General features: G+C 40.4%; 1 protein-coding gene across 4 annotated transcripts in view; it reads left to right on the top strand.

Annotated features, from left to right (window-relative positions):
- Window positions 1–1,293: 1,293 nt before the first annotated feature.
- The window catches only part of il1rapl2 (interleukin 1 receptor accessory protein-like 2), a 486,207-nt gene continuing 463,947 nt past the window's right edge, over window positions 1,294–23,553 (top strand). The window contains exon 1 of one of the 4 annotated variants that reach the window (XM_026186343.2): window positions 1,294–3,486. The gene's annotated coding sequence lies outside the window, so the exon portion shown is untranslated. The remainder of the gene's footprint in view (window positions 3,487–23,553) is intronic. The other 3 variants (XM_026186354.2, XM_026186326.2, XM_026186335.2) reach the window with 3 other exon arrangements.

Consider the following 23,553-nt stretch of genomic DNA (forward strand, 5'->3'; position numbering starts at 1 on the left):
CTGAGATGGTCCACAGTACCCTGACTCACCTGTCCGTACCTCCAGCCTCTATGCACAAGCTTTCAGTCAACATAACATGTTTTAGCAAGACTCAACTCTGTGAATGGAAGAATTGTCTCTCTTATGTCTATTAATATTTAAGCATTTTAAATTTGCATGATAATCACAATATTTACTGTCTGTATAACCCGGTGTGAATGCATGCTATGGCACATTTTAGCCTCATAGTCTCCGATGGGGATAATTCACTGCGTATATCTCTCTCTCTTCAGTGTAACTTATTCTGGACTTACCTTGAAATAATGCATTCTCATTCCACTCGCTCTCAAAGCTACAACTGCACTGTTTGTAAGAGTTCCCAAATGTACATTTGTAACAGTTTCTCATTGTATATGTTGTCCCGTGTTTTCTTTTTGAATGTGTCTCCTCTCTGTTTCACGTGCATTCTGTTGCCACATCCTGTTCACATTGTTTCTGTATGTAAGTGACAGAAATTAAGAAAAATAAGCAGCTGACACATTCTTTGCTTTAAATTTCTAAATATTTTCAAAGTAAAGGTGTTGGTAAGTAGTAACTTAAACAGGTGAGGCATAAGGATCCAGAGACTCCTCCCCTCTCACCTCTGTAATTTCTGCCTAAGATCATAGGCCAATTAGCCAGGCAGCATGTGGAGGTTTAACTGCAGTCACAGTTTCTCATTTAGCCATGAAACTTTCAGTCCCTGACCCAAGGAAAATGGTCATTGGTGACTGAAGCATGAACTTAATGATATAGTTTCTGTTTTAACTGATATTGTTTCTCATAATTGAACTCGTGCTGCACTCTCTGGAAAAGCATTACAGATAAGAAAAACACTACCCCCCCGTATTTTAAAATAGAAGTGTAACAACAGTGTTTCCCCTCCTCAAATTAAAGCCTATAGACCCTGTTTAAAAAAGAAACAAATATCTAATTCCTGATAATTCTACTAAGCATCCTTCCTTCACCATTAAATGTTTTTTCCCATTTCGCCCCCTCAGATAATTTCCCTCAGTGGCCAAAAGGGGGCAACAATGTGGCACTGTTCACCCTCCTGACGCAACAAAACCCCAGCAGCAACACTTGGCTATCCTCGCTGTCTCCTTCGCACGCACTCCCTCTGTTACGAGCCTCCCTTATATATTTTTTCTTCTAAAACTTTCTCTTTTTACCCCTTTGTGTTTTTCCCTCTAAAAATAAAGATCTGTAGCGTTAAAATGCAGGTAAGATGATATGAACACACCAACTCACAAACACTAAGAGGGAAAAATAAAACAAAAACTAACTAACTACATAAAAAGTCCAGTTTAATGTAAGAAAATCGTATCTGTGCACCTTCACCTCGTTTCTTTCTGTTCGCCACTCTGGCTGTGGTTGTGTGTTTGTGTGTCTGTGTAGTGCTGAAGGAACAGCGCTGTTCGCGTGGGGAGCGAGAGCAGCCCGGTGCAGTCTGTCCCAGTCATTTCTATCAATGTCTCATCTCAACAACACAAACCCTCCGTGTTACCCACGACAGTAAACCAGCTGACATGGGCACGGGTTTAAACATCAGCACACACAAAAACACAGAAACAAGAAAAATGATATTCCTTTAATTTCTTTTTTCTTTTTTTTCTTTTTTTCTTTGCCCAAAGCGCTCTCTCTCTCTCTCTCTCTCTCTCTCTCTGGCTTCTCTGCGCTCTCTTGTGGACTCTCTTAAGGCACTTTGGATAAAAGCCTCCGCGAGAAATGGCAGATTTCATGTCTCTTATCTGTCTTTCTGTGGGCAGGTAGTAAAGTATCTGAGGGAAACGGATGAGCAGGGTAAGTATTTCTGGAAGAGAGGGGGAAAAGAGGCGCTGTTTCAGCCACCGAATCAAAAGTGGTGTTCCTCCTTTGTGGTTTAATCAGAGGAGCAGACACTTTCCTCCTTCCAGTCTCCTCTTCTTCTGGTCCCTTCATCGTTCTGTAGCTTAAAAAAGGGAGGAGATACTGCTCCCCCTGTTCCTCCTCCCCATCTCCTCATTCCTCTTCATCGGGTTGGTGGACGACCCAGAAGAAGCGGCTGAAGGCTTCACGCTCTCCCCTCCTCTCCCTTTTCTCCCAGCGCTACGAGAAGGATTTCCAAAAGTCATTTCAAGTAGACTTTTTTTGTGATTTTGGCAGCAAAGCACATTCCGGGATTGTGTCCAGGAAAGAAAAAAGGTTGGTTTAACACTCTGACCTGTAAGGGACACATTCCTGGAGAGGAAGAAAAGTAAGAAAAGGGGGAGAGCAAAGAGGAGACAGCAGAGAGAAATGGAGAACACGCGCAAGCTATTATTTCCAAAAAGGTCTTTTGGGGAAAATTAGGGGAAAGCGGAAGCCTGTTCCTGAATTACTGCGCTGTAAGTAATCGACCGCTGATTGAGTATGGACTCATTGTTTTTATGAGCTGATAGATTGGCTGACTGACTTCTGGAGATTTTTAACGGACAAACTTTGAGCTGTTGGAGTGGGTGTGAGGAGAAAGGTGAACGGTGCACTGCAGCTTGATTCTCATGCCTCTCCAGCAGCCCCTCTGGATCTACTTATTGATGAATCGATACACTGACGATATCAACCCACAAAGCTGGAACCTGCAGATTATTACTTGGTCATTAAGGACACATTTCCTGTCATTCCCTTCAGCTGTCTTGCAAGCAGTGAAACTTGGAATGAACCTTATATAAAGGAATTATACATGACTTTTAGAGAGATCATAAATCATAAAATATTAAGTACCTCAACATTTCTGTGGGCACACATTGACTGCTGCTGGCGCGTTAAATCCCCTGTAGAGATATTATAGGGACAGAGAAAAACCTCCACAAAGTGCAACAAGGACGAACATAAAGGCGTCATTTCTACTACAGCGCCACAGTATGAATATTGTAAGAATTTAATAGAGATTATTTGAGTGCCAGCGCTTCTCGGGATTCCAGTTTGGAGATTGGAAGTTATTTTTGGCTGCGCAAAGTAGAGCGACTCTTCCACACCATTGCCCGGACAGAGTCAGAGAAAAGACTGAACACAGAGGTCTGTACCTGCTTTTTCTTTGTCTTCCATCCTGTCCTGGAAGAAAGGAGCGGGATACACGGAGGGCGGAGGAAAGGAAAGGAAAGCTAGAGAGAAAGAGAGAGGGAGAGCGGGGGAGATGCCTAACTGCGGTTAATTGGAGGAGACTTTATCCTACCAACATCTCGGAGAAAGAAGGAGAGAAGAGGAAAAGGGATTTTATTCCTTTTATAGCCAGAGAGGCTGTCTGAGGGTCTACATCTCATTTTTGGGGGGCAGAGGAGAGAAGAAAACAACCTTCTTCGGCTGTTTATTTACGCTTATATCGTCCCGTCACTTTGGAGAGGAGGAAAGAAAAGAGAGCCAGTGCTGGGATTATTTTTTTTAACCTTTGTGTCTGGTCAAGATTCCGTTATCTGCTTGGATTCAGGATTAGTTCCTCTGAAACACCAGGTAAGAGGATGTCACGCTCCGATTTAACGCCTATGTGCGCGTAATGAGTGCGGGTGATGAGTTTACTTCTCGTGCTGAGTGTGTGTGCGCGCTGGCCGAGTATACGAGATAGCGAGGGCGCGAGTCACAGAGAGAGAAAGAGCGAGAGAGCAGGGAGTGCGCCTGATCCTCGCGTGTGTGTGTGTTTGTCAGAGGTGAGAGACTCAGGTGAAGAAGAGCATTTTTACGCGCGAGGAAAGGGGGAGAGAACACGGGTGTCGTTTATTTAGGACGTGCGTCCATTCGTTAGTTACAATCGTTTTGATTGGATACAAATTCAGGCTTTGACACTTTGATTGGACAGTTTTGGTTTTTAAACTCACTGCAAGGCCAACAGGCTGCCTGCTATTCATGCATCAGCGTACACGTGGGCGGATAAAATAACACGAGTGTGCTAAAAGCTGGACATCGCGGGTGAATCGCATTTCCTCCAGGGAAGCTCAGGGACTCTCAGCCAGAGTTGTAGTGCGATATAAAGAGTCGGCATCCAAGCAGGAAATATTGTTCATTCTGAACTCACATCCGTGTCTCTAAGGTTGCAGAGGACTCAGCGGTCTCTTTGCGGTCGTTATTCTGCGTCGCTTGTCTCCTTCTTTGCTATTCCTTCCCACCTCAGTCTTGTTGCACACGCGCTTGTCATTTGTGTCCTTTTCTTTGTATGTTTGCGTGACCTGGCAGTTTGTCTCGCTCTGGTCCCTTTGGGGTCATTTTTTATGTCTTATGATCTTTAAGTTTTGCATCTTATTGTGTCTCTCTGGTTATTTCACTTCTTTAGCAGCTCCAGTACTTATTTCTGAAGTCCTAGTTTATTTACCTTCTGCTCAGGTATACTCATCATATGCTCTTAACAAATACAGGCATTAAAACAAACAAACAAAAAAATACTGGATATGCTCCAAAATGTCTCCTCGGCTGCGTGGGACGATGCATCTTTGGGTGAAAGAGTGTCGTTTAGGTTCCACTGTATAATTTTCCCATTTGTTCAAGTCTTCCCAAACACAGATGACCGTTTGTCTGAGTGCTTTACAAACAAGCAGGTGCTCTCTCACTCCCCATTCCCTCTCTCTCTCTCTCTGTGAGGATGAACAGAGAGAGACTGTGTGCGTGTGCGTGTGTAAGTGTATGTAAAAAAGATGTGTAGTGCCAGAGGCAGTGGCAGAAAGTGTGAGTTTATAGTTTTAACACTTTGTGTGAGAGGAAAAAGGAAGAACAGACGTGTATTCAAATTGTGCATGTGAGTGCATTGCAATGCACCAGCAGGATACACACACACACACACACACACACACACACACACACACACACACACACACACACACACACGCACACACGTGCGCGCACACACGGGGTGGGATGTTGGGAGTTTAATTATATTGGGCGTTTAGCAATAAGGTGCGCATCAATCGTCAGAATGGACGGAGGCCGTGCACCCACCAGAAACTGCAGGGGTGTGCGCGCTGATTTATTGTGTGAAGCTGATGTCATATAGATCTGATCAGCAGGTAGATGAACCGGCGGCAGGACGACTCTGTCACACTGACCAGCATCAGCCATCTATTACAAAGATGGAGAAGGGGGTGGGAGTAATTTACAGCAGGGGCGCAGAGATGGGAGATTGAAGGTACTGGAGAAACATCGGGGCAACAGAAGAGCAGTGGTGAGAATGTTCAGATCCATTACAGCGATGTGTCAGAACAGTCCTGCAAGCGAAGCTGTCAAAGTAAAAGAACTCATTACGCAGTAAATGGCCCTCGTGATTATTAATGTTAGTAATGTTATTGAGACTTTTCTCTTGTGATATTTTAGATTATTTGAGCCGTGTAACCCTCAAACTGTTCCAGCTGCAACAACAACTAACCTGTCCCTGCACACCTTCACTCTGTTTGTGTGTTGGTGTGGAGCCTCTGACACATTAAGTGGTATTCCAAACCATCTTGCATAAAGTGGACGTAACTTGGCCTTAATAGATCCATCCAATGGTAGCAGAATAAATGCTGATTGGAGTATTATGTTTCCATCAGAGAAAGGTGAAAACATAATAAAAAGTCCCATATTTTCCATCTCACTCAACGCCTGACTGTGCTCAGTCTAGTTGGCCTGTCGTAGAAAATACCCTTAAAAAGTTGGAAGTGTGTAGACATGCCCAAAGCTGGAAGGTATTTATAAAGATTTTCATCACATGTAAATTTTCCGTCTGAATAAAACATTCCCACATTTGGCAACAGCTTCACAGCTGTAAAGCCGAACGACCGTGGGCTATATGGATTAGAAAGACTTGGGAGAATTTTCAAAAGCATCATGTATCCTTATCCTCATCAGCAGGTCACAGCCCGATTAGAGAAACTTTCTGCTTTGTTTTCATCTCACCATAACTGCAAACTCGAGATACTGGAGAAAATATAAGTCAGAAATTGATTTATTTGAACCTGTTGAGTCCAATTAAACTGCAACTTTACCAAGTTTGACACCAAACAATGCTGGATACATTTGAAATATGTAAATGTTGAACCGCACACTTCTATGTACATGCGTAAAAATGATCAAGATACCTGAAAAGTGCACTTTTCTGCGATGCTTCAGTCAGTGCGTTTAGCTGCCCTCAGATTCTGGAGACAGCAATGAGAGAAAACTTAGACACAGAAAAGAGAAAAAAAGGATGAAACTAAAGATCAACAGCAGGCGGAACCACGGAAAGTTGGAAGAGGAGCAGAAAAGAGGGGTGATGAGGAAGAAGGGGAGAGGAGGAGTATAGCGCAGAGGGAATTGCTGCTGTTTCTTCCATTATAATTGTTTCGAGGCAAAGCTAATTCAGTTGAGCACCTGTTATATATTGAATCCTTGTTAAAACGATGCAATATACTGTACAAACTGAAAAAAGACTTTTAATGTCAACATTGAGCTATAATAGCTCTGCACTTACAAAAAAAGAGAAATTTTGCCATAAGGGACAAAATGATTTGCAAAAGAGCTGAGGAGGAAGGAGACTCGTACAAGGAGGGAAGAGGAGATAAAGTGAAATAAGAAGAGAGAACAGATTTAAAGACATGAAGCAAGAAGAGAAGAGAGAGAGAGAGTCATAAATTGTGGAGGGGATGATGAGGTACGAAGAGATGCTGGAAATATATGGGAGGAGGAAGATTGGCTGGAACGACAGCGGGATGAATGAGAGCGAGTGTGAGACAGATATACAGGGGATGATGTTGAGGACACTATTCTATGCTATACATTTATGCATTATCTTCTCAGATTTAAGTTGGAAAAGATGTTGATTTCAAACTTCACAACTTCTTTCCAGGCACTTTCCTAAACAGCAGTGAGGAAGGATTTCCTTTAAGACAAAGACAGACTCGCCTGTGTTACTTACCATCGCTTTGGGCCTGTTGTCCCACTGTGAAGAATTAGATTCTCTAACACAAACAAAAGTCACCTCAAGCTATTGCTGTGGGAGCACTACAGTGCAAAAATGAAAACTCACAACATGCGTTGAAGGTTAAGACATTTTTTATACTAGAATATCCACTTTATTTTAATATTTGTACACACCTGATGATTCCATGCCTGTTTTTATGTCTGTGTTTAAGCATTAACCCGGGGACGTGGAAACATTTATTGTCTGATTTAAAACTGGAAAACGTGATCTTTCCCCAACCTTAAGCAAAGGTCTTGTGCTGCCTGAACCTACATGTGAACCCAGCCTTGGGTGTGAGCCGAGCAGTTTGAAGCCGCTCACAAGTGTTACCTCTGCAATTACACAACATTTAAAGATAACTTGGAAAGCCACTATATAGAAATGCCTTTTATTTGTACAGGCAAGCTTGGTATACAGCATATTGTATATGCTGGATTTATTACATCTTAATCAGGCAGTTTCAAATAAGTAAAATTCTCCTTTATGAGGGAGACTCGAGAACAAGAAACAAAACATTTTAGGACAGTTTGGAGTCCTTACCATTTGTATGTGTAGACTACATCAAGCCACTTCTAGCAAGCTTTGTATGTACATATGAAATATGTAAAGTTAGGGTTTTACTGGATCTTGAATTTCATTTTCAAGATTTAAATGGGAGATGCAATGCTTTAGAAGCTTAAGCAGAGACGTTTTATATATGAATACTGTTAGAGTTCTTCTTGACTGTAAAGCCTGTTCATATAGAGAACTGTGGGGGTTTTGTGCACAATGCAGGGCAACCTTCATATAACTCAGTCATTCTCTACACAAAGCCTAGCTTAAGTTTACAATATAAATGTTAAATGAAAGTCTGCTGCATATATACTTCTAAGACATTGTGTGTGCTGGTCAGCTTTAATTGCAGGAAAGGCACAGGCACATATGCAGGATACCATGAACCCACTCTTTTCTGTATTCAGAACTAGTGTGGGATTAGGGAGCGCTAGCTGAATGGTGTTTAAATGAGAATGAGTGTGAGCCAGGGCCTTGGCTGGGGTGGGTGAGCTGGACCTACTGCTGCGGACGACGTTTCCAGTGTGAAGAATGAAATTTAGATTTCAGCAATTAAAAGTTGATGTTTATTCATGTGTAACATGTACGCAATGACAAACTCTTCTAATCCAGAAAGGTCCCAGTACAAGAACCAGGCTATATCAGTTACTAATATGCAACTAACTGAAAAGGCTGTGACTTGAACAGGTATAGCATTGTAGCATATAGCATAGTATAGAAGCTTCTTGGAGGTAAGAAGGTTTAGAAACTTCTGAAAAACACTTGTTATCAGGTTGATTAATCAAGTTGCAAACTCGTTGTTTAGATCTCACCTTTCGTGGGAACGCAGCTACACCTACGAATGTTCACTTTTGACCTTAAAGTTGTGAATTTAGGATGCTCAACCTCTTCAGGGGGAAATTAAAAATCAGTCAAAGACTTAAAGGGTTCATCTAAAATCGAATTATTTGTTTAACTCTTCTTTCTCTTTACCCGCTTCACGGAGCTTGATTTATTTGGAGCTCTGCTCTTCTCCGTTCTGGATTTGTCTCTTGTGTTTTACATCGAACCCTCTGATCAGTCGTATGCCGCATGGCATGTGCGATATTATTATGACTTGTGTATTGCAACATTTCAAAGAGCAGCTTTGATCAAAGTATTGTCATACAATGTGGGAATCCTTATTCTTCAGTGAAAATCCGGCATAATTTAATCTCATGCAAGATAAAATGATCAAGGAGCCTATTTTGTGTCATATGAAAGAACTCGTTCAGTGGCAAGAAGCAGTTATACATCAGACTCGTGGTTAATTCTTTATTGAATATATGAAAAACATTAGAACACTTTTTTGCGATAAAAGAAGTGGAAACTCCCATGTAGCATGTGTATACTTGCATATTCTGTGTATTACAGTTCTACTTAAAAATAGCTCACCTTTTCTTAGTTTTTGTAATGTTTTTTCAGAGACAGCCATCTTGTCTAAATAAAAATGCTTTTGGATTGTATTACAAGAAAACTCAGGGTGTTTAATCTGCAGTGGTCAGCTCCACTGCCTGAATGATCAGACTTAGGCTACGTTCACTCTTCAGGTGTTAATGCTCAATTCCGATTTTTTTGATCAAATCCAATTTTTTTGTCTGCTCGTTCACACTACAAATAAAATGTGACAGCAAACGCGCTCTAGTGTAAACGCTCCAAGCGGCCGCATGCACAAAAGACGACGTCACACACAACGTGCTCTGTTTAGACTCAGAGCAAACAGTATTGTTTGACTGAAGGCCTTAATATAAAGACTTGTTTCGGACTTTACATTTCCCAATTTTGCTTTAAGTTATAAAGTTATTTTGTTATTTACATTTGGCCTAATAATGATCCTTATTGCTGTTTTAGAGAGGAGCGGTGTTTCAAAGGATAGTTGCAGATTTGTCAGAATCTGTAGATTATACAGTACAAATAAAATGTTCACGTTTCTCCAACGTTGTCTTCCCAACAGTTTCACTGGATGTCCAGGAAGCTTTCGTGATGTCTTCTCCAGCGCTGATAATTGGCGTCTGTCTTGTGTCAGTGACATAAAAGACGGATTTAATGCGACATGACCATTCAAACAGCAGTCGCTTTCTAAAACATCAGATATGTATCAGATTCAGTACCACATACGAAAGTGACCCAGATCGGATTTGAAAATATCGGATTTGTGCTGTTCACACTGTCATACCATGATCGGATATGGGTCGCATAGGGTCAGAAAAGATGCGCTTTCGCCTGCAGTGTGAATGTAGCCTAAAAGAACATTTCAACATATGAGTTACATTTTTCTGCTTTATAAAAAGAGTGATTAAAAATTTCAGGGTAACCGAAATGAAGGGTTTACAGATTTGAGTAATATTCTATTTGCAGAAATGTTAGACAAGGAGATCAATGCTACTCTCATATGTCTAAATATAAAGCTTTAAAAATGTAAAATGTTTCTGTGTCTTTACTCTGGCCTAGCATGTTAGCCAACTCTACAGTGATGAGCGAGTAGAAGAGAGAGACACTGCTGTAATTTTGCTGTTGCTAGTTTGCTCTGGTTTTGCCTTTTCCGTGGCAAACATCATACAAATCAAACAGCTAAATAAAACTGATAGACTAGAATAGTTCTTCAAAAGTTCAAACTGTGGGTGTGTATTTATGCTAGCCTAGTTTGCTAGCCAGCAATCTTTAGTGCTTGGACCAGCTCTTCAGTGAGACGTAGGAGAAACATCTCATCTCAGACTGCACAAGTAAAAACCAACTTACATAGCACCACCGAGTTTCTGCCATAGTCCCCTACTCTAAAGTCTATTTGCATGTAACCTATGTAAACCCAGTTTCTAATGAGCTACCACAGAGCCCATCCTTACAGCAGGAATGATGATGCATTTCTGCAAACCGAGTTATCAGTAAAATCTGCTTCAGAAACAGGAACGTCACAGCTTCAGGATTATTACACCCACCACCAGAGATGGAAGGCGCTAAGTATTAAAGTATTAAAGAGGACTCCAGCTACATAGCACATGGTCTGTTCTCATTTCTTTTCTTAGGAAAACACCTACAGAGCATCAGAGCTAAGACTAGCCACCTCAAAGTTTTTACCCCCAGGCAGGAGCATTTTACATAACCCATCCTTTCTCTATATATCTATGTATCCCCTACAAATGTTTTTACCTACTTCTGCTGCTGTAGCTCATCTGCCTCCAGGTTTAACAATGCATACCTCGACTGGTTACTTAGTAGTTATTTGAGTTACTTTTAGATCAAAACAGTCTGGCCATTCTTATCTAACCTCTGACATCAACTCAGAGAACTGCTGCTCTCTGGATATTCTCTGTTTTTCTCTGTAAACCCTAGAAATGGTTGTGGAGCAACCAGCCACATTCAAATTTGCCTATTTTTTCTTTCTTCCCAAACGTAATGCTCGGGTTGAGCTTCAGCAGGCCACTTTGACCATGTTAACATGACTACATGCATTGGGTTGCTGCCATGTGATTGGCTGATTAGACATTTGCTTTAACAAGTTTTTTAAGCAAAGTTGAGTTTAATTCTGAACATTTCAGCAAATGTTTTAAAGAAGTAAAAAACTCTTCCTGTATCAGACAAATATCTAATAGCCAGCATATCCATCTGACTCTGAAGTACTTTCATACCATGCCAAAGTACTATCCCAGAACAACATGGTCATAGCCTTGGGCAGGCCAGAAACCAGCAAGCACTGGTCATTTGAAATATCCCTGTTTCAGCGCACAGCTTGATAGCAATCGACAACAGCTTGACAGCTGTTTTAATCCTACTCATGGTGCTAATGGCTAATTGTTAGTCTTCCCACTGTGTTTATTAGACCATTTTTTTACGTTCGAACACACTGTTTCAGAGAAATTATTGGAGTGGGTAGATTTCAAGTGTGGATCCAGGCAAGCGCTGGCAAACTACTCTACACTCCTGCTGTATTTAAGATGTAACAATTTGCTGCTCATCAGGCCTTTTAGTTCATTAGACATATTTTTTTCACATTTGTCTTTAAATAATAAATGTGCAATATCAATTTAAACCTACTTTATGTGTTTCCTCATTAATTTGTAAATTTATACAGCGAGGTCCTCCAAAATCTAATCAGATCATTTCTCCACCCGTGGTGTAACTTTAAGATATCATGCGCACAGAATCACAGATGCCAGCATGATGCATGATGGGTCACTTCCCATGTGCCACGCGAGGAGGGTTTGGGTGAGGTTAAATTGAACTTCTCCTCATTCCGGCTTTCAGAGAGGAGTCAACCTCTGCCCATAGGGACAAACTGCAAAACATTCAGACTAAGCTCTCAAAGCGGCCACCTCTAGCACTACATCCACTTCTGCTACTATGAATAATAGTAAAGCACATTGTTATGAAACTATTATGTTGCCGGCAGGTCATTTCACATGTCTCTGGAGGTCAGCCTCAGCTCAGACTGGCGCCCCACAGTTGATAAAGATTCGGTGACTCAGAGTCTTACTCATCATCGACAGGGTGGGGGCCTGCTGACGTGAAGGTTTAAATCAAGATGATCCAGTTGAATGTTGGTGTGCTCTACGTGATGACCTCAAAGTGCTGTTGAAGTGAGAGTGCTGACTTTCACTAACTAACCTCAGCAGAAAGACTGACATAGATATTTGTGGGGCAACGTACGTTCTGTCCATCAGGGTTAGAAAGCAGAAATACCATTTGCTGGTGTAGAAAGTTGAGTGTTTCCAGAAAGTACACACAGTTATTAACTCTCTTTGTGGAAGACATTTTGGTCAACGGCCTCTTTCTGGCACGGAGTCACTTGATAAAAGAGGCATTATGCTTTAATGAGACTGGATCCCAGAGTGAGACTGCATTTTTCTTCTTTGTCCTAAGTGGAGAAAAAAAGTTGAAGACACCTTGGCACCAGAGCAACAGCAGAGTATTTTATTTTGCTGCTGGGCTGTTTCACGTTACATTTGTTCTGGTAGAAGATAAACGACATCCTGCATTTAAACCCCTCTGTCTAAACAAGCAATAGACTTTAACTGTAAATGATCAGTATAAAGGAGATTTAGTTGTCACAATGAGTACCGTGTAAGTTTTCCATTTTTTTGTGTGTGTACGTGTTGACGAGTTTATAGTTAAGCCTTAAATGTACGAATCCCAAGCAAGCAGCAAGTGCTTTAGAAATCATGAAATAAATGTAGGGAATTCCAAGAAACTCCATGTATGGCTTAAAGGCATTTACTCTAAAGAACTGGGACACAAATGATTGTTTTTAGTCACGTTACATCATTCCCTGTCTCCAAGAAATAGGGATATGGTTAAATAGGGTTTCTGTAGAAATAGAAAGTGTGTGTGTTCACTTCATGAATTTCTAATGTTTCTCTTCTGTGTAAATGAAAAGAGATCCATTGGGGTTAAACAGAGCTGATTACACAAAACCCTAATCTGTAATAATAATTAATTCGATGTTTGTTTGCTGTGTGTTCGCTGAATGATGGTGATGATGTTGGTGGGCTTGTAGTGGTAAAGCATCCAGAGGTAAATCTGCTGAACCTCAGTGCTAGCCGGTCTGGGTTGTAGACGCCCCTCCCTACAAATAAAGCCACAGGTTTTGGCTGAATAGTCAAAAACACAACATCCTTCTTAAACACAGTCTTGACCTTATAGCAAATGTCAGTGAAAGAACTAAAGGAGAATTCATTAGGAGTTAGGAAACGACAATCACAACGGAATCTAACCGCACTTAGATAATTTGCCCTGGAGAAGTGGATAACCATGTCAGAAGTATTTAATGAAAGAATAAAAACTGTTAGTGAAATTATTGCTCACCCACCTGTTTAGTTATATTTTCTCCCAACATTTTGATGGGAGCCAGATATTTTCTTTTTTAAAGCCTGAACCATGAAAAAATTGCCAAAAAATTCAAAGAGTTTAAAAAAATAGTTTTTATTGAACCTTCTGACAATTTTTTTATTCTTAAACATGTGTGATTTAGAATTTATTTAGATTTTTCAGGGAGACTAAAAATCACACTGATGATGTAGAAGTCTCTAAAAGTCATGTATTGAATATGATATGCTTGGTTTTAAAGGGTGAAGGCTTTCAGCACTCATGATGATGATGATAGTGCGTAATATCGTTTTCCAACAAACAGGCACATTGTCATAAACCTAATTAATCCAGAGTGGGCGCAAGATTACTCCTGAAGACAGTGGCCAGGATGGACATCGGCATTCTACCCAGTCACGTTTTATGTATGTTGCTAGAGTACATAGTACACCTCATAAGTTACTTTTAGTTATAGATCACAAATAGCTCTTTCAAACTGTGTATGATTATCTGATATTTCTACATGTACATTTTCATTAGGTCTTTGTCCTTCTCCACCACTGCTCTCATTTCCACACCATCCTCCTCAAACCTCATCTCCTGAAATGAAGTCAGGGCTCTAACACATGAAAACGTGCATAAACATGCCTATTTATTTACAACTATGTCGCACTTAACTGACAACACATCAGTTAAACAGCAACAACAGCTGGTTACAAGCTAATGTTAGGCTTGAAAGTTCTAAAAATCCCCTGTTAAATTACATTCTCACATCATGAGAGCTGTTTTTGCTGTGTGTCCCACAGTGTTAGATAAATTTCAAAGATGATTTTATTAATGACAGCTAACAGCAGCTATCAGCGCCAAAGTTTTACAGCCTCCTGTAAACTCCTCCTACTCCTAGAGAGTAAATAGAAGTGGACGCCCAGTATGCACAATTATTAGGCAAAAGAGTATTTTGGCCATATCATCATTTTTATGCATATTTTCCAACTTCAAGCTGTATAAACTTGAGTGCTTATTGGATTTAAGCATATCAGGTGATGTGTATTTGCCTGATGAATGAGGGTGTGGCCTAAGGAGATGAACACTCTATATATACTCTCTTCCTCAGGCAAAATGTTATTGAAAAGAAGGGTTTGCTATATTGGTCACTGATGTCAGAAATGTTAATATGTACATTATGAGTATTTTTATTATTCTCATTTTCACAGATGAAAATAAACTAGTGAGATGGGAAAATGTTTGTTTTTTCAGTTTGTTGCATAAAACTTCTGCACATTAATAGTTGCCTAATAATTGTGCTCATATATATATTCTCTTAAGAAAGACAAAACCTCACTTTTACTTTCCTAAACATTCAGGTTTAGGTTCATTAACATTTTGGATTGACCGAGAGCACTGGAGTTGTTCAATAATAAAAATAATCCTCAAAAATACAACTTGATTAGTATTTTTGAGGATTACACTGTGTGCACAAATAATTGTGCACACAGTGTATGGACACCCAAGTTAAACAGCAGACTGGGAGCCTACAGTCACTACAGGGGAACGGCAGCCAGAGCTGTTTGTCCTACAGGAGCCACCATAGCCAGGACTGAATCGGGAGGGGTAAACAGAATTTAGTTGACCACAGTCTACAATCTACTGACATATAGTGGTGATTTTACTCTGTAATTTATCATTTATGATGATGTGCACAAGTTATCTTATGATGATCATTTAATTTCATGGCCAGTAATATGGTGCACTGCTCTGATTTATAGCATTACCTCCTTTCACCAAGCATGATCTATTGTATACTGTATGCTATAGGAGGTAATTTGCATTTAAATTCAATTAGATTCAAACAGCCCTTATCAAGGCTGCCTCTCAGATAATTATGGGTCAATTCACTTACTTCGTAAGGAAGGTAAATATCACTGAGGTGTTGATCAAATATGACAATCTTACCAGAACCATAGTAAAAGTGAGCTCCACTCAATAACGAATGGTTGGTGCAATGCACGCCACCATCACAGCATTCACAGGAGCATTATACAGAGAGCTGAAGATTGAAAAGGTGTTAAAAAACAAGGACATTCGGCACTGGTAAATTTATCTTGTGAATTAAATGCGTTTGGCTAATTTGGTAGTTTTTAAGGTCAATGATCTGCATTGATTTTATAATTGATTTTATAATTGATTTTATTGTGCAATAAGATGACCTAACCCAATCCTTTTTTGTACATTTAAATGCCTGCACATTTGTTAAAATTAGTGACAGCTTTCTGTATAACTGTATTTGAGTGAGCTGACTGCCATAATAAACAGATGAACTTATTTTAAAGGAAAACACATCACTTTTACGAAGATCACTTTGAAGACTGGAGGTTATGTTGACACAATTCTACAAGTGTTCACTGCTGCTTTTCTCACCCTCCTACCTCTGCTCTATTTTATCTTTGCTGTCAGCATCATCTTCTCCCCCTCAGTCAGTATTTCTACCATTCACTTGCCTGCACCCTGGTACGTGCAAAATCTCTGAGTTCAGCTGAATCTGAATGCTGTATAGGGGTTGTAAATGCTGCATATGTAAGTGAAATAATATTAAAAATATAAAGGATAGGAAATGGAACTATTTCATAGCCCTTTCATCCCTTTATGTGTTATTTAATTTGCCTTATCCTCTAGACCCTCACTCCTCCTCCTCCTCCTTCTTCTCACTGTGACTCTCCAGTTCAGCCTTCAGCACATCTACTAGTGTGTGTAGCCTCCCCTTAGTTGACTTAACATGGTCTGACAGGCCAATCCCTATGGATTCTGATCAAATAGAGGAATAGTGTACACAGCAGCAACAGTGCAACTCCAGCCTGCTAAAGCAGCAGCCATAATATGGCAAAGATCAGCGTCGTGCAGAACTGATTCGACATGTTTATCTGCTGATTCTACTTTGTTGCACACGCAATTTTAAAGGCTGTTATTAGGCTCATGGCATCTGTTTGAGCACACTGCAGAGCTTTTCTTGGTCTCCAGTCAATTACTGTACTTTACATATTTTACCTGTGCTTCAGATGTTTGACACTGCTGTCATTCATGTTCCAACAATTTGCAGAATTCATTGGTGCCTGAGCTTTTATGCAGAAAGTGTAATTGTTCAACTGGTGTGTTAAGCTTAATGCAGCTGTAAGTGAATGGTGCAGTCAAAGGTGTCCGGGCATAAGAGAGCTCCAACTTGTTGATATAGCTACTACTGCATACGGCTCTGTGAGATGAAATATAGGAAAATGTGTTATTTTAAGAATTTAAAGAAGATCTCATCCTTTCCCAAATTCTTAGCCTTAACCTTATCATTCCCCTACTACTACTGCTTCTATAAGTAAAATCACATAGTTTTGTGATAATGTAAAAAATAGAAATAAATACAGTGCTTGCTGAACATGTACAGCAAACACAGACAGTTAAAAATAACTTAGCCAAAAATAATATGAAAAAATGTTAAAAAAAAAAAAAAAGTAAAATATTGAAAAGTTACAAAATAGCTTACAATGTAGCAAATCAATGTTGCCTTGTAATTTGTTACAGTGGCTCGTTGTGCAGTCATTTACATATTTGCCCATCAAGCAAAATGTCTCTGGTTAGATTCCTTTGTATCAGGAAGGACGCAAAAGAATCAAAGTGGTTTCTTTTTTTCTTTTTTTTTCTTTTTTACCAAACTAACTTTGAAATATCATTTATATATAATGTTTTACTGCCCTAGAAAAGACATCCATCTGTGCTTCTAGCATCAGAATAAATCACTGCAGATGCTGGCTGCACAGTCCTGTGTTTTCTGGACTAACTTGAGGGCTTTTTAAAAGTGTGCTGAAGTAATACAGCCTTGGGATGAACTCTTCCCAGTGACTAATGCTGTCATGTAGTGGGAGAGTGGAGGTGATTGAATTGTGAAAGTGTCTCAAACCAAATTTATTTGAAAGTGGATTTTCTCACTGTGAGCTTTTCTATAATTTTATGTAAAATGTTGTAAAATGGGCTAAAATGTGCAGCACCACAGATGTGGGCTCTGCTTCCTCGTGAGTGAAGGACAGTAAGTTATCCGAGTTTTTACGCCCAGGTTTCACTGGTTGGAATACAAAGCCAACCCCGTTTTAGAATCTGACATGAATCATGTTTTCTAAAGAAACCACTGTACATTCAAAAATCCCAAATGAAGACGGGCCTCTGGTGTTCTTATCTTTCAGCAGCTGAACTGGTTGCTTTAAGCATGATGGGCTGCACAACTTCAGCAGTCTTCTCATCCTGCACCAACAGCGGTTTTCATGTGCTGATAATGATGATCACCTGGATTGAACCGGGCTAAGTTAGCATGTGAACCTTAGACAAGGTTAAATATATACTTCTTAGCAGTTTCAAACGAAAGTGTCAAGGCCTGGCTGTGATCAAAGAGAGCTACAACTAAATTTAAATCAACAGGGATTATAGATGTCACAGCCAGTTTGAAAAGCTTCAAATCAACAGTGGAGCAATTGAAGCTAACAGGCACAACACAGTCACAGCCTGCTAAGTGCCAGCGTTGGTACATTTACTTATTCAGAAATCAAGACCCACATTTAACTTTATCATTGCATTTGGATGCAGGTTCTCAGCGTTTTATTAGATTTTTTATTTAGTTTAGACAGCTTATTTACATATTAGCTACTGTAAATATATAGAAAATCTTTAAAATTCCTACATATTTTATCCTCACAACGATTCACAAGATGTTCAGTAGAGTACTAGCCTGAGTATAAATGTGTACGAGTGCATGCAGACTTTAAAACGACAGGTTAACCTTGCTGTCCTCTGGGACTCTTGGTTTTCATTCCTCTCAGCTTACCAGAAAATAGAAACGGAGTATGTGCACCAGCAAAAATAACAAACAATGGATGCTTCTTCCATCCCCAAGTGTCCTGCTCTTGAGCTCTCTTTTCTTTCCCTCCCTCGCACTTTCCTTCTTCTCACCCTCCATTTATCTCCGTCAGCCTCTCTTCATAGCAGCCATGGCTTTATTAATGGAGAGAAGGAGGGAGACGCAACACATTTCTAGTTTCACTTGGCTAGATTGCAGACTATCAGAAGGATTTATGAGTGTTATGGTTTTAGACAACTTCAAAAAATATGGATCTCTGAATTTAAGTTTAGGTAGAAGCAGCTGCAACTGGCAGTCTGGAGGGAGATACGATTTGAAAAAAGCTGCTTGGCCACACTGTGTTGACTGCAGCTGGAACATTATAATGCTAAGCTGCACCTCCTCCTTGGCCAGTGGGTCCACACTGGCATGAGCTCTGGTGAGTCAGACGGTCTGAATGAAGCTATACAGTTCAAATTGTCTCTTTTTATGCCAAGAGCTGCTCTTTGTCTTTTTCGTTTTGTTTTTTGGTAGATTCGGATTTTTTGGGTTAACATTTCTCAGATCAGATTATAGAATTGAATGTACGCCTCGTACCATGCAAAATGCGATTAAAGGGCTTTTAAAACAAACAGTCTTTTAAAGCTAATACAGTCAACATTTTGGTTTCCAGCAGGCAGGAAACTGACTGAATTTCTTGGTCTGATAACTTCATCCATTAAGAACCACAGTCGACTCACAGAAAGGAGCATGTCACACATGGCCTTTATGTAAGGTTTACATGGGTAAAAGCTCCACTTTCCTCCCACAGTGCAGACAAGAAGATTTGGTTAGTAAACGATGTAGGTGGTATAGCCCTGCGAGCAGTATGCAGTAGGACAGCCTGTAGTCACCAGCATCCCTGCAAAAGATAAGCAAGTGTAGGTTGTAGCACACTAATGCAGAAATACGCTGCCATAAATTTGACTAATAATTCTAAAAGTTCTCAGTATTGTGAGAAGATCTTTATTAATGAGGTCATGTTGTGGGTGGTGTAGTTGGCTGCATTATACCGAAATTCCTGTGTGCTGACACAGAGGACAAAATGTTGAAATGTATTAATATGATGCCATCAGAAACTAGGAAGAAAAGTAGAACTTTTTATGCTATCTGTATAAAAAGAGGGACGTTTTCTGAAAGTGATTATGTTGGATAACAATAAAAATAATAAGAAACAATAAATAAACAATGAATACTGTGTTGAAGGCCAGACTAACCAAATTAATGTTCAGAATCTGGTTGAAAAATGGCCTGGCCTGTATTTATATAGCGCTTTACTAGTCCCTAAGGACCCCAAAGCGCTTTACATATCCAGTCATCCACACACTGGTGATGGCAGCTACATTGTAGCCACAGCCACCCTGGGGCGCACTGACAGAGGCAAGGCTGCCGAACACTGGCGCCACCGAGCCCTCTGACCACCACCAGTAGGCAACGGGTGAAGTGTCTTGCCCAAGGACACAACGACCAAGACTGCCCAAGCCGGGGCTCGAACGGGCAACCTTCCGATTACAAGGCGAACTCCCAACTCTTGAGCCACGATCGCCATGTGATGCCACCTCTAAATTATTATCAAAAAACATAATTATAAAACATGAATTAGTTTTTAAAATTAAGCCGGTAAATTCTAAATGAATTTTGATATGAAGTTAACTAAGTCAAGTGGAATAAATAAAGAGGATGTACCGACCTTAACCCAAACAATGGAGCAACATTGTTCTAGTAGAACTAAAGCAGTCATGTAAAACTTAACATAAGTATTTGGACAAAGAAATATGTTTTCAGTAATCTCTCACCTGGGTGTTTAAACAATGATTCAGGAACCTGACTTGGTTAATTGTTGTGAGGAAACACAGCAAAGTTTTACAAATAACAGCACATGCATGTTTTTTTTTCTTCAGTCATCCATATAATCAAACTAAGTGTGCAATAAACTTTAACTAAAGAGAGAGCTGGGCATAGCAGAAAAATCAATGCAACACATGGCGATCGTGGCTCAAGAGTTGGGAGTTCGCCTTAGAATTGGAAGGTTGCCGGTTCGAGCCCCGGCTCGGACAGTCTCGGTCGTTGTGTCCTTCGGCAAGACACTTCACCCGTTGCCTACTGGTGGTGGTCAGAGGGCCCGGTGGCGCCAGTGTCCGGCAGCCTCGCCTCTGTCAGTGCGCCCCAGGGTGGCTGTGGCTACAATGTAGCTGCCATCACCAGTGTGTGAATGGGTGGATAACTGGATATGTAAAGCGGTTTGGGGTCCTTAGCGACTAGTAAAAGCGCTATATAAATACAGGCCATTTTTCCCACTCTTTCAGGACTTTTTTTGTCAGAAATTCTGCTTGAGCAGAGCCACCAGCATTATCAGAGAGGCCTTACACCCCTCACACAGACTATTCACCCGTCTGCCCTCAGCAAACAATACAGTGCTGCCAGGATCTGTAAGGGCTTTTTTCCCACAGGCTATTAAAGGGAGTTGAGGAGTTTAAATACACCACTTCTACACTATCGGAGATTCATTTACTTTATTTTTCCTGCTCACTCAAACTCATCTAGGAAGCAAGATACCTATGAGTGTGTGTGATTGACACACACTGAAACAAAAGCATCCTGGAAGTGATGACAAGGAGAAAGAGCGAGAGACTTAAGAAGGAGAAACTGGCAACTGAGCCCAAACCTGTTTATGTAAACATTCATCTTGGCTAAACTGCAGATAGATTGGCTTTACAAACACATGCACAGCAGTGCGAGGTAATAGCTTCAATCCCACCTTTCTCAGTAGATACACTCCCGTGAATACAACACACAGAAAGAAGCGAGGCCGTTTGTAATTAAGTTCTACATGTGCAAATCCAGTTGTGAAGCATTGCTTATGAGATCGGCTGTATAATCGCATCGCCCCAAAAGGGAGAGACCGCTTACTTAGCATTTAAATAGGTTCCTTTGCCCCTGCAACTGTGCATACACACACACGCACGTGTGTGTATACGACACTAATATTACACTACACTGTATTTCCCTGTGTGTGCGTGTGTGTGTGTGTGTTTGTCCCTGCGGGAAACGGGAAAGAGCGTACATATGATCGAGAGAGGTTTTGTCTGCATGATAAGCACTGCTAGGTATGTGTGTGTGTGTGTGTGTGTGTGTGTGTGTGTGTGTGTGTGTGTGTGTGTGTGTGTGTGTGTGTGTGTGTGTGTGTGTGTGTGTGTGTGTGTGTGTGTGCAAATCTTGCCTTTAGATTATTTCCTAGCAGTCCCAGTGGAGCATTGTAGTGTCAATAGAGCAGGTTTTAAATGGCATGTAGTGGGAATATCAGAGGAAATTAACTGCGTGTGTATTAAATCTTTGTAAGGTTACGTGCTTATGTTAAATTCATGCTAGGGGTTTTATGATTTACGGTTGGGGAATTAATTCCTGTTGATTAACTATGCATAAAAGCAAAAAGACCCATCGTGTTGTTTGTTTTACCGTGTATGTGTGTGTGTTTTCCACTGGGAGATATTGCCAAGGCAGTCGACTTTGCAGAGGCATTGTTATTGAAATAAAACATAATGTCAAGTTGTGTCCTGAAGCTCATCTAGTCTGCTCATGCTCAGGGATTTGGCCTTGTGAAATGCAACAGTTGTTCTATTTTCTTCTGTCTCTCTTTATTTCACTGAGTCTGCAGCACAAAATGAGTTGGCACCGTTCCCTTCTGAAGAGGGGCGAACTTTAGAAATGGATTACTTAATGGGTTTTACACTGTTGCACAGTGCTTAGTCTTGTCAAAAAGTTAAACGTGTCCTGTTGGATATTCTTAAAGTGGATTGCAGTCAGAACAGTCCATGTTATTTTGCAGCATGATGACCTCAGTGGAAGCACCACTCACTGGCTTCTAAAGCATCCGATGACGTCTCTATAAAGTCATCCTTAAAAAAGAAAAAAAGAATAAACTTTGAAAATGTCTGTTAGAATCAAAGACGTTATATGAATTTGCTTGAGTAAAATCATCTCCAAGTAAAAGCTGAACTTTCTTGTATCATGTAAGTGTATCTCCAGCAACTCTGCAAACACTGAAATGTCTTTTAATCATAGGACCCATTTTGTTTGTGTTAGATTGTCATGGGCAGTGTTCATCAACATATCAATGTTTTATTGCTTAAAATGAATTGATTTAGTATTGTTATAGTTTTGTGTTGATTCTTGACTTCTGTTATTTTTTACCTCCTGTGTTTCCTCAGTCTCCACTGTTTCATCTGGATTTGTTTTTCATATCACTTTCAGGTCACTTCCTGTTTTATTTTGAAGATTAGGTCCTTCCTTAGCTTTTTATATTTTTCTTGTCATCTTTCCTGCTCCAGTTATTGTCTTGACTGGGTCTCTGCCATTGTGTGCATTTGTTACAGGTTTTATTTAGATACTAAACAAATCTCTCTCCTGTTGTCAAGCCTCTCTTTTTGTTTTTTGTACAGTACCTTTTTTTAAAAACCCACTTTACCCACAACCAGTCAAATTAGTGTCTGGATATCGTAACTTCAATTGGCAACAGCCAGTGGTACCCCTCAGCCTCCTAGTAGATGCAGGTATTGTATGAACTCTGATCTTAAGATCAAAGTCAGTCAGAGTCAAAACCTTTAGTAGATACAGCTATGTTATCAATTATCAGATACACCAATACTCCTGCGTTGCGTCCACCTGTCTGCCCAGAAGGGTGACGACTATACTGAATCAACCTTTTACAGCTGAAGAGTAAAAAGTAAGAAATATTTGTCAGATCTCGAGTGTAGAATGACATTTGTGATACATAATGTCGTCATAATGTGGTCAACAAGCAGAGGTGTCAGTTAGATATTAAAAAAAACCCTGCTTTTCATATGAAACTGGGTCTTGGTTGGTTGTAGTACAGGACACTGTGTGAGAGGCGTCAGGAGATTGTCTCCCAAATGATAAATAATCCCTCTGTGATGTCAGGTTAGCTCAAAAAACAAAAATCAACCCTTCATCTCATTGTAAAGGTGTCATCACATCATTAAAAGGTAGCACCACCATCATCAACAGCATCATGGAAGAAAACCTCACAGTCTTTTCTCTTTCTTTCTTTCTTTCTTTTTTTTTTTGTGCTGCAGGTTAAGATGCACTCACACAGAAAACTGACCACTGTTCATTTTCAGCAACATTTAGCAGCAGCTGACAGGTGATGACTGGAGTGCCGCAGGTTCACTGATAGAGCTGATCAGATCTAAATGAGCTCTTGTGAGTCTCGACTGATGCCGTGTTCCTCTAAAGTTGGGATGTCAGACATGGGGGTGATGTGTCTCCCCGGTTCAGCGTGTTCCAGTGATAAAGACAGAAGTTTGCTCATTAGCAAGGTAGAGCC

This window comes from Astatotilapia calliptera, chromosome 2 (assembly GCF_964374335.1).
Source record: "Astatotilapia calliptera chromosome 2, fAstCal68.1, whole genome shotgun sequence".
NCBI classification, from domain to species: Eukaryota; Metazoa; Chordata; class Actinopteri; order Cichliformes; family Cichlidae; genus Astatotilapia; species Astatotilapia calliptera.